The sequence below is a fragment of the Tachypleus tridentatus genome, chromosome 1 (genome assembly GCF_004210375.1).
Source record: "Tachypleus tridentatus isolate NWPU-2018 chromosome 1, ASM421037v1, whole genome shotgun sequence".
Taxonomy (NCBI): Eukaryota; Metazoa; Arthropoda; class Merostomata; order Xiphosura; family Limulidae; genus Tachypleus; species Tachypleus tridentatus.
This window is the reverse complement of record NC_134825.1, coordinates 49956578-49970911: the sequence shown is the minus strand read 5'-3', so window position 1 is coordinate 49970911 and position 14334 is coordinate 49956578. Positions and strand designations below refer to the sequence as shown.

General features: G+C 36.9%; 1 protein-coding gene across 3 annotated transcripts in view; it reads left to right on the top strand.

Moving 5' to 3' along the window:
• LOC143247975 (puratrophin-1-like) overlaps positions 1–14334 on the top strand; it is a 216870-nt gene that overhangs the window by 61561 nt on the left and 140975 nt on the right. The window contains exon 1 of one of the 3 annotated variants that reach the window (XM_076496503.1): positions 4046–4438. The exons of the other annotated variants lie outside the window; for them this stretch is intronic. The gene's annotated coding sequence lies outside the window, so the exon portion shown is untranslated. Of the gene's footprint in view, positions 1–4045; positions 4439–14334 lie in introns of those variants that run through there. 3 annotated transcript variants of the gene reach the window in all.

The window sequence follows — 14334 nt, the reverse complement described above, 5'->3', positions numbered from 1 at the left end:
AATTGTGCACTGATACTAGGTTCTTACTAACTCGGGAATATGTTTTATTTTTTGGTTTTAAAAGTGTATCCTAAAATTTAAAAGAGTATTTTTATGGGTTTCATACACGTATTTTTAAGAATAGCATTGCCAGTTTCTGATTTTAATTTAAAATTATATAATGATAAAAACTGCCTATGCAAAGTCGATATTGTAAATGTTTCAAACTGCGAAGAAATTGTAGTTTTAGAAGGAAAGGACGACCTCTCTAAATATTCTTTAAAAATATTTCAAGCAAATAATTTTGCTATATGAGTAGATGGCGCTGGAACCAAGGAATATGTTTTAAAGTGCAAAAACTGTGACTATTTAAAACATTGGAAAGTAATCCCGAATAACTTCCAGTTTTTTACATATTATACCTACAAACATGTCATGTGATATTAAAACATACAAATTAGTTTTCAAACATATTAAAAAAAGGATAAAGACAAACACATCACCTGGGATAAAGAGAACATTGTAACTGGAGCATTTTCTTTAAGAATTGTTTTTTTTATTTCTAGATAAAAGTAAAATTTTCAATATGTGTTTTATCTGTTGTAAGAATGGCGTTTTTTTCTTTGTTTTTGTAACGGGTGTGCATTGTATCCACGGAATATTTACACTAATTCACTTAAACTGTAAATGCGTTTTCTGGGTATTTTCCTTTTCAGAACAGGAAATTCATGTATCAAACAAACTTGAATTTTTTTTCAATAATAAGTGTTTCGTATGTCCAAAACCTCTTCCATAACTGGTGTTTTACTCATTCATACAGAAAGTACGTTTTCTAACACAGCAAGTGTTTCTTCTTCTCTCTTAGTTATAGAAATATTTATAATATCACGTGGTTTGCTCCACCTCCCTCACGCATACATTTTATAGGTTTTTACTTTTCCAAAACCGGATATTTTTTTAATAAAATATATATCTCCTTTTGAAATTCACGTGGCATTTCCTTCTATACGAGTTGTTGCTTCTGTCTAGTGACTCTAGTCCAATCATTCATCCTCTTTCATGACAAGTATTCTTTTACTCGTATAGTTTGTTCAATAGTAAAGATTACAAACGTACAACAAGCATATTATTGGAGGAAATAATATGATGGCTAGAAACCAACATTTTATCCACTGTTTTACACAGCAGCAAACTAACAAGTTGGTTAATAATGATGCTAAACTTGTTCACATTGTAACTCCATCGGTTTGATTACATATAATTTGTAACTAGAAACAGGGATTTCTTCATAGCGCATTCCCACAAGTTTTGAAAACAGTTCTTATGTAATCTTATTATAATATCATCATTCTGATATATAACAATTTGGGATTAATAGCTGCTTTCTTTCAAAACAATACCAGTCTACAGAGACGTTGCACGAAAACATTCAGAATGAGCGTTCTTATAAAACCATGAATTTTGTAAGCCATTAGAACATCAGTTCTCTCTCCAATAACATTACGTATAAATTGTTTAAGAAACTTCAACAAAACACCAGCTAATTCATGGCTACGAATACTTACGTTAGACACCAAACAGGTCTAACAAACCATTTTATTAACTTCATTAATAAACATAATAATAAAATATTAATCAGAGTAAGCATTAACATTTGGACATATTGACAACACATCTGGTAAAAAAAAAACATTTATTGATTATCCTAATAATATAATATTCAACTTTATGATGATTTCTTGAATTAAACAGAAAAATTTATTAGCGCATGGTTCAAAGTTTGAAACTTAATTTTCTTAAATATCTTTTATGTTTTCAACAACTATTAGAAATTTCAAGCCAAATGATAAGGTCTAATACCATTATAATTAAAATAAGTGGTATATCTTTATCTTCTTTCAAACAAATACAGAATGTTGTGTACGTTATACCAAAATTATTCTGAATAGGCAACTTTCGATTATGGAAAGCATGCAGGGATAAATTATGTTCTTGGCCATGACACCCTTATAAAGAAAGCTTTTGCAGTGCAAACTATGCTGCATGGCTATTTTTGCGGTGCGCGGCAGTCAAATAGAGTATAACTGGACATAGGCTGTAACAATGTGGTAAGGTTCCAATACTGCTTTATTATAACGTACTTAACCTTTTGTCGTCCTCTGGGAGAGACATTAAAACTGAGAGCGAATTGTTTATATCAAAGCGATGTCATTGGAAAACGTTTGCTATGTTTGTTTGTTTGTTTTTTAATTGAGATTTAATTTTTATTTAACAGTACTGTGTATGAGCAAACTGGTGAAGTGATAAAGGGGACAAGATTTGTATAGGCGCATCATTCGCCAACTTGTTTCTTTACTATCAAAGTTGTGTTGGCGACACTTCTAATTTCACAGAAAATAGGCCAGTTCCACAACACTTGTTTCGTCTATCTACATAAATATAGTATGAACTTACAAAAAAGGTGTATATTTTTATTTATATGGGTGTAATATTATAGTTTTCACAATCTGTATTTGTCTATTCAAAATATTTATGGTCTTATTCATAAGTATACCTTTTGTGAAAACAGAAGCAACGCCGTATTTCACAGTGTTTGTTGTGTCTTTTTACCTATGTAAATGCTTATAAGTTTGCAACACGGTAAAATTACATTTAAGAGTTCTTCTGTTAGTAATAACCATTTTTATGTTGTTTGTTGTTAAGCATAAAGCTACACAATCTGCCCACACAAGTATCAAACCTGACTTTTTTTCGTCGTAATCCTGAGTTTACCACTGAGTCCTTGACAGGTGGAAGGCTTTTCATTAACTTCAGCTTTTCCTTTTTTCTGATTTTGTAACACTTTTTACCTCAGTTACATGAGGGATATCTGCGCTAGCCGTCCCTAATTTAGCAGTGTAAGACTAGAGGGAAGGCAGCTAGTGGTCACCACCCACCGCCAACTCTTGGGCTACTCTTTTACCAACGAATAGTGAGATTGACCCTCACATTACAACGTTCCTACGGCTGGTTGGACGAAAATGTTTGGTGTGACAGGGATTCGAGCCCGCGACCCTCAGATTACCTTGACCACCTGACCACGCCGGGCTCCCTCACTTACGTACACAACACTTAAATACATTATATCTTTATCGACAATATTGACCGTGTAAATATACTACACGTTTATCGACAATTGTCTCCTGTTTGTCAACGGTAATCTTACGGATTTACAACGCTAAAATTTGGAATTCGATTTACTGCGATGGTCAGAGCGCAGAAAACGAATTTATCTCTTCCCTAAATCAACAACAACTGTGAAAATTTAATTCCACGGCAGTATGTACAACGTATATAGATTTGTTCTGCAACCTCTTACTTACCCAGTATCAAATATATATATCAAATACATCAAATACACACACATACATATATATATATCCACAATCATATTTATATGTGTGGGGGCCTGGCATGGCCTAGCACGTAAGGCGTACGACTCGTAATCCGAGGGTCGCGGGTTCGAGCCCGCGTCGCGCCAAACATGCTCGCCCTCCCAGCCGTGGGAGCGTTATAATGTGACGGTCAATCCCACTATTCGTTGGTAAAAGAGTAGCCCGAAAGTTGGCGGTGGGTGGTGATGACTAGCTGCCTTCCCTCTAGTCTTACACTGCTAAATTAGGGACGGCTAGCACAGATAGCCCTCGAGTAGCTTTGTGCGAAATTCAAAAACAAACAAACAATTATATGTGTGTGTGCGTAAAAGCTAAATTATTATATTCCTATCATCTTATTGGGTTTATTTACCTCTGTTTAAAAAAGTAAATTATGTAACACATTAAATCTGAATTTTATCACAAGCTTTCGTTTTTGAAAGTAGTTGTCCCTGAACGAGCTTGCACGTATACCTGTACTTTTTCAATTTACCTTTCGGTATTTGATTGTAGGTGTTTCTCACAGCATAAAGCCCGTAGGCGCTGTTGGCTACCGACATCTCGACGTTAGGTTTATGTATCCTAATTAATTTTTAATGCAACCACTTCAGTTGTCTATTGCGCTGACAACGGAGAAGACGTTTACTGTCTAAGTTTAATGCTAGCGTACCTGTTTGTTCCGTGTGTAGCTCAGTCTGTCAGGTATTGGTACAACAGGTGTTCTACTCTCTTTAAGTAGTATTAGTGAGAGGGCAGCACTGGGCTAGAAATTGATGGAACAGATGCTTATACGTCAGATCGCGTGAGAACGCTAAAGCTTATAATACTGAATGGTATGCAATTAGTATTAGTCTTGTTAAAAAAAAAAAAAGAACGCACGTGAATAATATTCTGCATTTCCACCTTACATCCAGCCAGCTTCCCAGAGCTCCTTCGTAAATCACGGTTATTAACCACAAGACTCTCTTATCTTGCACGAATGGATGTTGTAAGAAATTCCAACAGTACCTTATATTCGTACTGGTTAACCTGAGAAAGGAGTTTGTGTGAGTAGGAACTATTTTATAATTAACAAGAATATATTAAAAATTAATAATGGTTAGTTTTTAGTCGTGAGATCAAGTAATCAGTACTACCAAACATGCTTCTATAAAATAATATATATATTTTAATGCATAAATTATTAAATACTTATATGTGTGTGTGTGATTTTGTTGTTCAATCAAGTTATTATTTGCTATTTCTTATTTCATCAACCAGAACACAGAGCTGTAAATTATGCATTTTTCTTTAAGTTTCAGTGTTACGACGAAAATGGCGTGTTTGTCATTAAAATTTATCATCATTGATAGAAAGAATCGGTGGCTTTCATGAATTGTAAGATAACATATTTTATCAACTTGAACATAAAACTGTAAATCAAAAACATTTTATTTGTAATGTGTTGAGGAGAACAGTTTGTCACCAACATAATTAATCATTGAGTCTCGGGGATTTTATGAAATGTAAGATAACATGTATTTCAAGGTCTAGTTCTGCACAATATCCGGCTGTTGGTCTAAGTTTAAACTGTATAGCGTTAAATGCTAAAGTGCGATATTCCTGATTTTTACGTAAGAATAAGCCACAAGGAAACTTGCAACTTTTCAGTCGCGGCATAGCGGTCAATCCCTTTTGATTGATGTATTTGACCACGCCTTAAGATCTCATAGACTCTTCTAATCCTGCCTGAAAGTAGTTTAATTTGAGACTAGGCTTATAGAAATCCTGTTGAGTAATAAAATTTGAATAAGGTATACTTGCGCCACATGCTTGGTACTGAGGGCGTTCAAAAATATGACCAATAAATAGGGAAAAAAAAGGTTTCATAGATTAATTAACTCTAATCCTGCTTAAGAGAATTTGAAGCGTTGCGGCTATTAATGATTTTCCCTTGTTCTTATAATGTAGTTTAAATTGTAAAAAAAAAATATATTATAGGACATAAAAGCTTTCATGCCACACTTCAAGCATGGGCCCTCGCAGGAATGGTAAAGATATGGCATCTGTGACCTTTACATTTCTCAAAACGTTGCATGTATTGTGATGTAAACTTAACATTGTAGTTAAAGTAAATACTTTTCGTAGTTTTTTAAACTGTAAATTTTGTGTCTAAGCGTATATAACATATATTTTAATCTGTTGACTTACCACTGTAAAAACTATTCCCTACACAAGTGTTTTGTGCCCCTTTCCCGAAAATATTTGTGGGCATCCATAACCTCAAGTTGAAGTTTTGCCAACACTTACGTAGAATTTAACAATTGAAAAATTGGGGATATTGTTTAAAAGTGAGTTAGAGGTATAGGTAGAAGTGAATGTTTCTACCTTTTCATTACTTAGATCAAGATTTAACTGTACCTATCTCAGTTTTCAACTGTCTGTTGAAAGTTATTTACATCTACTTGACGATATCTGTTTTCACTTAGCTGACTAGTTATTTAAATAATGTTTTAGATGTGAATTTCCCTGTCAGCGCAATGAAAATGGGGCAATTTAAATTAATGATCTGACGTATGTGCGGATTCATTGTCTGTGTAAGGACTTTAAACAAGGAATTGCAGTTTCACGTAAACAGCTGATATGGTTCTATTTCGATGTAAAGCAGATTCAACTCGAATTCAATGCTGGTATAAGGAACAGAACCGGTCCACTTTGAACTCTATGAGGAGGAATAGTATTTAGTTAATTCGCATGGTGCTCTAACAGGGGGCGCTGGAATACCTTTTAGAATGGTGGTGCTGAAACCCATTCAATAAAATTGCAAGTCCTATATATGAAGCAAGCTATACATTCGGTTGTTATTAGTGTATTAAAACATGTTAATGAAATCAACAGCACTCCTGCACCTTAAGCCAAGGGATGCTGCCATGCCTCCAGTTCCCACTCCTTGTGTTCTATCACCACATTGATAACCAATGCCAACTTGGCTTTTGCGATTCAGGACCTTGAGAGGTGTTTTAGCAGTCGTTAGATAATTCAGTTTTGTAAGGTCCTTGTGAGGACCGATTTACACATATGTACACTCACAGCAATCTCTAAAAGTTCCTGAGATCTCTCAGCTTCATAGTGTAATTATAAGAACCGTTTTCTAATTGGTTTATTTGGTTCTATGTGTTTACTTCCTGCATAGATCATTCAGTTTTTAACGTTTTCGTGAGGACCATTTCCTCCATGTACATTAAAAGAAGTGTTAACTTTTCCTCGGGTCATTCATGTTTGTTGTGAGGACTGATTTCTATTTAGTTTGTTCAGTTCTGCAACATCGTGTAGGAGACTTCTTCTTTACTCGGCGATATAATATAATGGTCTAACCAATATGTTGATCCGAAAAAGTAAATTCGTTTTTTCACAGCGTACCAAACTGCTACGCTTGCTAGATTCTTAAATTCAATGGTTACAAAAGATACCCGGAAGTACGAGTAACAACAAACAATGCTTGCTTTTCTGTAACACACTTCTGTTTATTTATCTGTTCTTCCAATTTACGTGTTCAGCACCTCCATACACTGTATATTTTTTTTTTAAATGTAAATGTAAAGAATACATAAGTGTATAAAATTAGATTTCGTGTTGAAAAACATACCAGTTCGTCTTGATCGCCTATCCTACTTTTAAACAGCTGTAATATTTGTGTTTTATCAACAAGAAAACGTAAGTTTAGTGAAAAACAAACAACGTTATTTTAGTTACTTGACAATTTTAAATTACTATATTTTATTTCTCCAGAAATACACCTTTAATTGCGAACGTGAACAAGAAATATGATTATAAACTGAATGTAGGTGGCGAAACACTTAATTTTATACCACACCCTTGCGAACAGTGCTCATGCTAGTAACACCTTAAGCTTGAAGCAGGTCACGGGGTCTCCTGTCTCACGTTTTAAAGTTTGAATTTGAATTTTTAAAAAATATATCCGTGGTGCACAAACAGGTACAGAAGTTTAGTATTCAGAACTGTTCGGTCCCCTCTGGGAAAGGAGTGAGGGAGCGCAGTGAAATGAATCGACTTCAACATGAACGTGTCCGGTATAGAGTAACAGCTGTTTGTAAACTTCATCGCGTATTTATGATATCGTTCACTGTTTCCTGCGAGTCCCCCCCTCGAGTAGATTAAAACAGGTTCAACGTGACAATAAACCCTATAGTGCAATCGTTGAGTCTTCTCGTATCGTGGTCTGCACGTAAAGATAAAGGTATTTACCTAATGCACGGTATATTCTGTTTGTGTCTGTTTTATTAAACTGGTACTAAAACATCACATTTCCTTTTAGTACACTTTCAAATGATGAAAAGGTTAAACCCCGACCAAAAAACTTTCTAAAGGACTTCTACCGCTCTCATTCATTCCTTAGTCAAATGCAGACAAAAAAAAGAAATGTTTGAAGCGAATGTACTCTGTATATTACCTTTTTTATATGTATATTATCGCTAAAGGCCCGGCATGGCCAAGCGTGTTAAGGCGTGCGACTCGTAATCTGAGGGACGCGGGTTTGAATCTTGGTCGAACCAAACATGCTCGCCCTTTCAGCCGTGGGAGCGTTATAATGTGACGGTCAATCCCACTATTCGTTGGTAAAAGAGTAGCCCAAGAGTTGGCGGTGGGTGGTGATGACCAGCTGCCTTCCCTCTAGTCTTACACTGCTAAATTATGGACGGCTAGCACAGATAGCCCTCGAGTAGCTTTGTGCGAAATTCCAAAAGACAAACAAACAATTATCGCTAAAAATATCTAATTCCGTGAAATCTCAACCATTGTTCTGCACTGTTATTGTTTTGTTTTGTTTTTTGTCTAGAGAGGGTCAGGTGTACTTCGGATTTCTTCCCCCCCTCCATTACTTGTTTTTCTCCTCTTACAAGCTGCCTTTTAAATAATTATACCTTTTGTAGACTATTTCAACATTTTTGATAAACATGTATTTTGCAAAAGTGCGCAAGAAAGTACGCGCCCTCACTTTTTCTACACTGTCTGTGTATTGGATGCACGTATCGCGTTAATTCACATCGAGTTACGCAGGTGTACTCACAAAGTCTCACTTATGCCACTCACATACATAGGTTATTTTAATTTTAAATATGAATATCCTTAAAAAAACTAAATGTATCTAAATTCAGTTAGCACTAAATGGCTTTTTCGTTTAGATATTTTTGCTATATTCAGGGCCCGGCATGGCCAAGTGTGTTAAGGCGTTCGACTCGTAATCCGAGGGTCGAGGGTTCGAATCCCGGTCGCACTAAACATGCTCGCCCTTTTCAGCCGTGGGGTTGTTATAATGTGACAGTCCATCCCACTATTCGTTGGTAAAAGAGTAACGCAAGAGTTGGCGGAGGTAGTAATGACTAGCTGCCTTCCCTCCAGTCTTACACTGCTATATTAGGGACGGTTAGCACAGATAGCCCTCGAGTAGCTTTACACGAAATTAAAAAAAAAAAAACCAACCAAACAAGCAAGCTATATTCAGAGAAGTGTTTAGGGTTATACTCGTCTGGGTTACTTAGTTCATTTTTACCTGAATTCTCCTAGAAATATGTAGCTGAGTTAGGAATCTTTCTAACAGTAATAGAATATTTATAATATAATGTGTTGTACGTAGTACACTGTATGTTTTTATCAGAATGTAGTTTTTTTTCTGCTTTTGTACTTGTAACAACTGTTTTAGAGACGTTTAACCATGCTGGGTAGACATGTTCAATGATAAAACGTGTATGTGTTGTCTGTCGCAATACTTCCGTCACTTCCAGCTAGAACCCTATTTGACAAGCTTCTGTTGTACTATACACCTAATATATTCGTATCAAGTTAATTTGGAATCGTGTATTAATAGTGCTAGGAATTTAGCTCATGTTACTGTTCAATGTATGGTTCCGTCTAAATCAGTGGTTCTTAACCTTGTTGGAGGTACTGAACCCCAGAAGTTTCGTACTTGCATTCACTGAACCCTTTGTAATTGGAAAAATAAAATATGATTTTTTCAAATTCAAAACATAAGTAGATATTTTATTAGTGCACAAAATGAACCATGCATCAGTTGCACACAATATCACTGTGTTCAAAGAACAAAACCAACAAAACATGAATTTCACACAAAAACATAACTCAATGAATATTTACTGCAAATCAATGTGACAAAGTTCAGAAATGCGCGGCTTTACCTTGGCAAGTGCCGCTCTCATATCATTTTCGCAAGAAAGTCTGTTCCTTTTCTTCGTTTTTATGTCTACCATCCTCGAAAAGGATTGCTCACAAAGTTACGCTGTAACAAGCGGTATGAGTATCTCAAGGGCTTTCTTAGCAATAAGAGGGTACGCTACGATTTGGTGACACCAAAACGTTGAGAGCGTTGTTGTTCTGAAAAGTTGCTGTTGAACCTGGCTCTGCTGAAGCTCAATGATTTCGTCGAGGTGTTCATCATTGACATCTGCTGTCCCAACACTAAACGTGAACGGCTGCCTCACCCATGCTGGATATGACTCTTTGGTGGGGAAGTATCCGTCGAGAGACTTTGCGAGCTCATCTAAGTGCATGGCAATTGCTTGCTTCAGTTCCCCGGGTACAGAAATGTCTCCGATTTCAGACACATCTTCGATCTTACTTACACAGTCGTCCAGCAGGAAAAAGATTGCGAAGTTATCATTCTCTGTTCGTCGGTTCCATAACGGTAGCTTTTTTTGAAAAGCCTTTAAGTTTTATTCCGCTTCGATGATGTTGACTCCACCGCCCTGCATCTGTTGATTGATATGATTGAAAGCATTGAAGATATCGACCATGTACGCCAAAATGAGAATGAACTCAGATTTTTCGAAGCAATCTGCATGACAATGTTGGTGCTCTCGCAAAACAGGGCTAATTTCACACGCATGGCAAAAACACGATTCAGCACCTTTTCCTGGGATAACCACAGAACGTTAGAATAGTGCAGAAGTACCTCGAATTCGGAGCTCATTACACAGCTCTTTAAAGATGCGGTGCTTCAGGGCACTATTTCGCACAAAGTCCAAAACCAGAGTTTCGTTCCAGCATGACTGGAGCTCCGTCCGAACAAACTGCAGAAACCATATCCCACGAAAGATCGTTGTCTCTGAAGAAATCGTTTACAAGTTTCTTCACATCGAGTGTCTTAGTTGTTGTTGTAAGAAGCTTACAAAGTATAAAATCTTCTTTTATCTCATCGTTCTTCACATAGCGCACGAATGCAACAAGCTGGCTTAGATTGGAAACGTTTGTGGTCTCGTCGAGTTGAAGACCGAATTTTGCTGGGCTTGAAATCAGATCTGTAACCACTTGAGCCAAGATGCCATCGCTCATATCATCTATTCTACTGCTGATGGTGGCATTTGAAAGATGAATTTGGGATAATTTATTTTCAGCACCTTTCCCCAGCATGATATTCGCCATCTTCAATGCAGCTGGTTTTACGAGTGCTTCACCAATGGTATGTGGATTGACCTGCTTTGCGATCAAGTACGCAACTTCGTACGATGCTGTGAGGATCGGTTTGTCGATGGGTACAAAGCCGAGAACAGGCAAAGTAGCCTTTTCATCGAACCTGACTCTCTTTACCTTGAATTCAGCAAGCGTTGTGTTATTGTATTTCCAATCTCCATGCAGCTTTAGGGAGTGTTCTCTTAGTTTTGCTGGTGCTAGACTAGAATTACTCAACTTGGCATTGCAAATCATGCATTGAGGACGCTGACTCCCATCATGTTCCGTTATACACGTGAATCCATATTGTACATATTCGTCCGACCACTTTCTGTTTTTGCTCCACATAGTTAGTATGAAGGGATTGAAAGATTAGGAAAAAAGTCACAAATGACGCACGATTACTACAGCCACAAGTCGACTGCTAAGCGCACGAAGTTTCCTACAGCACAGATATTAAGGCCAAGTGATGTGACGTGATCAGCCGCAGTCAATGATGGTCAAGTGGAGCATGACGTCACGAATCATACGAGTGGGGTGACGGAACAGACACACACACAGTGTGTGTGTCTTGACCTCCGCCGAAACCCTGAGACTGACTCACCGAACCCCTGGGGTTCGATTGAACACAGGTTTTTTTATGTTTTACTTCATTTCTAATGAGTTTTACTTTGGTTTTCAGATAATTTATTTTAATTCTTCATTTAGTATAGGATTTCTCTGTTTTGTTTTATAATGGTTGAAGATTATATCGGATTTGAGGAACTCTCTCAAACTGTAACATCTACTACAATGTGTTGAATGTTGATCTTTAGTAAATGGGTTGTTGCTGACATGCGTTACAAAACGTATAGAGTTAACTACATTTCTTCGACGGACGCCTGCTTCAGGAATGAAACACTCCGAAAGGGGTGGTCACCATATTTAGTCTAATCTTCTTCTAACCAACAAATAATTCCTCGCAGAAGGCTAATTTCCAACATTTGATACCTAAGGCCATTGTGCTGGGTAGACACTGTCGTATACTTTTCCAACAATCGATAAAGCAAGCAGCAGTGTAATGTGTTTGTTTTGTGATTGTTCAGTAAGTAGTTTATCTAGATTTCCGGAAGCACTTTGGAATTTCTTATAATTTTGATAACAGTTTTCAGAATTCTTTTACTCATGGTGATCTCTAAAACTTTTCCCAAGCAGCTGTTTAAGCTCATGGGTGTGTAATATACTGGATTATTCACTGATTTTTCTTCCTTTTGGAACACAGGAGAACTTGCATGTTTCCAAGTGGTTGATATGCAGCCTGACTGCAGGGATAAGTTAAACAAAGCTATGGACAGTTCCTACGGTGTCAGAGGTTTGTTTTGGTTAGAAGTATTTTCTGGTGTCTGAATGTTGGTGTGAATGAATGTTTATCGTTTCGATGTAATTATTTACTTTGTTTAGAGCTGCGTTTCCCAAACTTATCGTTCATATGTAGCTGTAATAAATGTTCTTTCTTACTCGCGCCCTCCCTCTTTTACAAATGTTTGTTTGGAATTAAGCACAAAGCTACACAATGAACTATCTGTGTTCAAATAAGTTTTGAAAAAGTAAGCGTAGTGACAAAGTGTAAATACATGATACGCATCAAAATGTCATATTATTGCAGTAACTGATTATTATTTTCATGAATAACATTTGTATTAAAACTTAATTTTACGTCACTACTATTGACTCTTCATATCGCTTTTCCAGGTGCATAACTGGATATCCAGGTGCAGTTGGGTGAATTGGGTCTGTCCTTGGATAACATTGCTGTATCCGCTGGTCAGCCCATCCAACCATGGCTTCTTACAGTCCTCAAATGTGACTTGTCTTTAAATCATCTGAGAAAATCAGACACTCCCGTCTGAAAATACTGTTTGTTATTTGCTGGACATCTATAAAACAATCCTTCCATTCCTATTTATACAGATGGTTCGAAATCAGGTTACTGTGTGGGCTCTGGCATAGTTTGTTGTGGTTTGGTGGTTACATGCAGAATCCCCTCTACAACTCTTGTGTTCACTGCTGAACTGTACGTCATTTCTCTTGCCCTGAATCACATAGAAGCTAAGCAGTACTCAAATTGCACTATTTATGCTGACTCGCTTAGTTCTCTACTGGCCCTGGAATCGCTTCATGTTAGTTCACACCCTGTTCTCTCCGATATTCAAAACCGACTGGCCCAATTATCTTTAACATCTACTTCTATTCAATTTTTCTGGATACCAGGCCACATTGATATTTGCGGGAACGAGCTCGCCGACACTGTAGTTAAATCTATCTGCTCTGGCACTATCACTGCTGTGCCTATTCCATACATGGACTATGGTCCTGTATTCAAGTCTCAGTTCCATGTCAGTTGACAGTCGACTTGGAATTAGCAACGTGAAAACAAGCTTTTCCAAATAAAACCCTCTATTGGATTTTGGCTGTCTAGTTACCGTAAGAATCGGAAAGAGGAAGTTGTTCTAACTAGACTACGCATTGGTCACAGTTTTTTAACTCATCGTTTTCTTTTATCTAGGACTGATGCACCAGTGTCTTGTCTGTGTAACACTCGGGTCACAATAAGCGACATTATACTGTCTGCAGCCGTTATGACTCAACGACGGCATCATTTTAAACATGTTCTGTCCCAAGGTTTATCCGTACCGTTAGACAGAGTTATTGGTGATGGTGACATTGTCCATCTTGGAAAAGTTTTTAGTTTTTTAAAGGCCATTTATCTTTTTAATGCTCTTTAAGTTTTTAATTTATACATCAGACCTTTTTAATGGGATTCTTTAAAGAATCAAAGTACATCTTGTTCGATCTGAAATTAGAAAATGGTCATAACGTCAAATAACTCGGAACTAGGACTAGAAGGGTCAACTTCTTGTGACTAAAACTTGTATTACTGTAGGTTTTCCCTTATCCCTATAGACTAGATGTAAAAATTGGTTTTAATGCGATTTATGTTTTTTCTAAACTTCGTTTTGTTTTACTTTTTACCGGATGTTTGGCGCAGATAGCCTAATTTCTTTGCCATAAAACACCACACGAACCAGCCAATGTTTGTTTATAGAGAACCACGATACCCTGATCTAGATATTCTTTGGTATATCTATCAAGTTTGATTCGGAGTATCCTGTTATCGTAGTTTCTGTTATAAATATGATGTCTCCTTTAGTATAGTGTATGATATATTCGATCACACGCTGCTTGGAAAAGGGACCACATTGTACGCTAAACAGGATTCGAACCCGCAACTCTCGGATTACTACTCGAGTGTCTAAACCACCTGGCCATACTGGGCTGTGGAAAGAATGCCAAGTATCAATTGTGCAATGTTTTTTTGTTATTGTTTCGAAAATCGTTGTAATGCTATAGCCACATTGGGCTTTCTGCTGTGCTCACTGAGAGGAATCGAACTTCTAATTTTAACGATATAAATCCGAAGACTTGCCGCTCTTACACC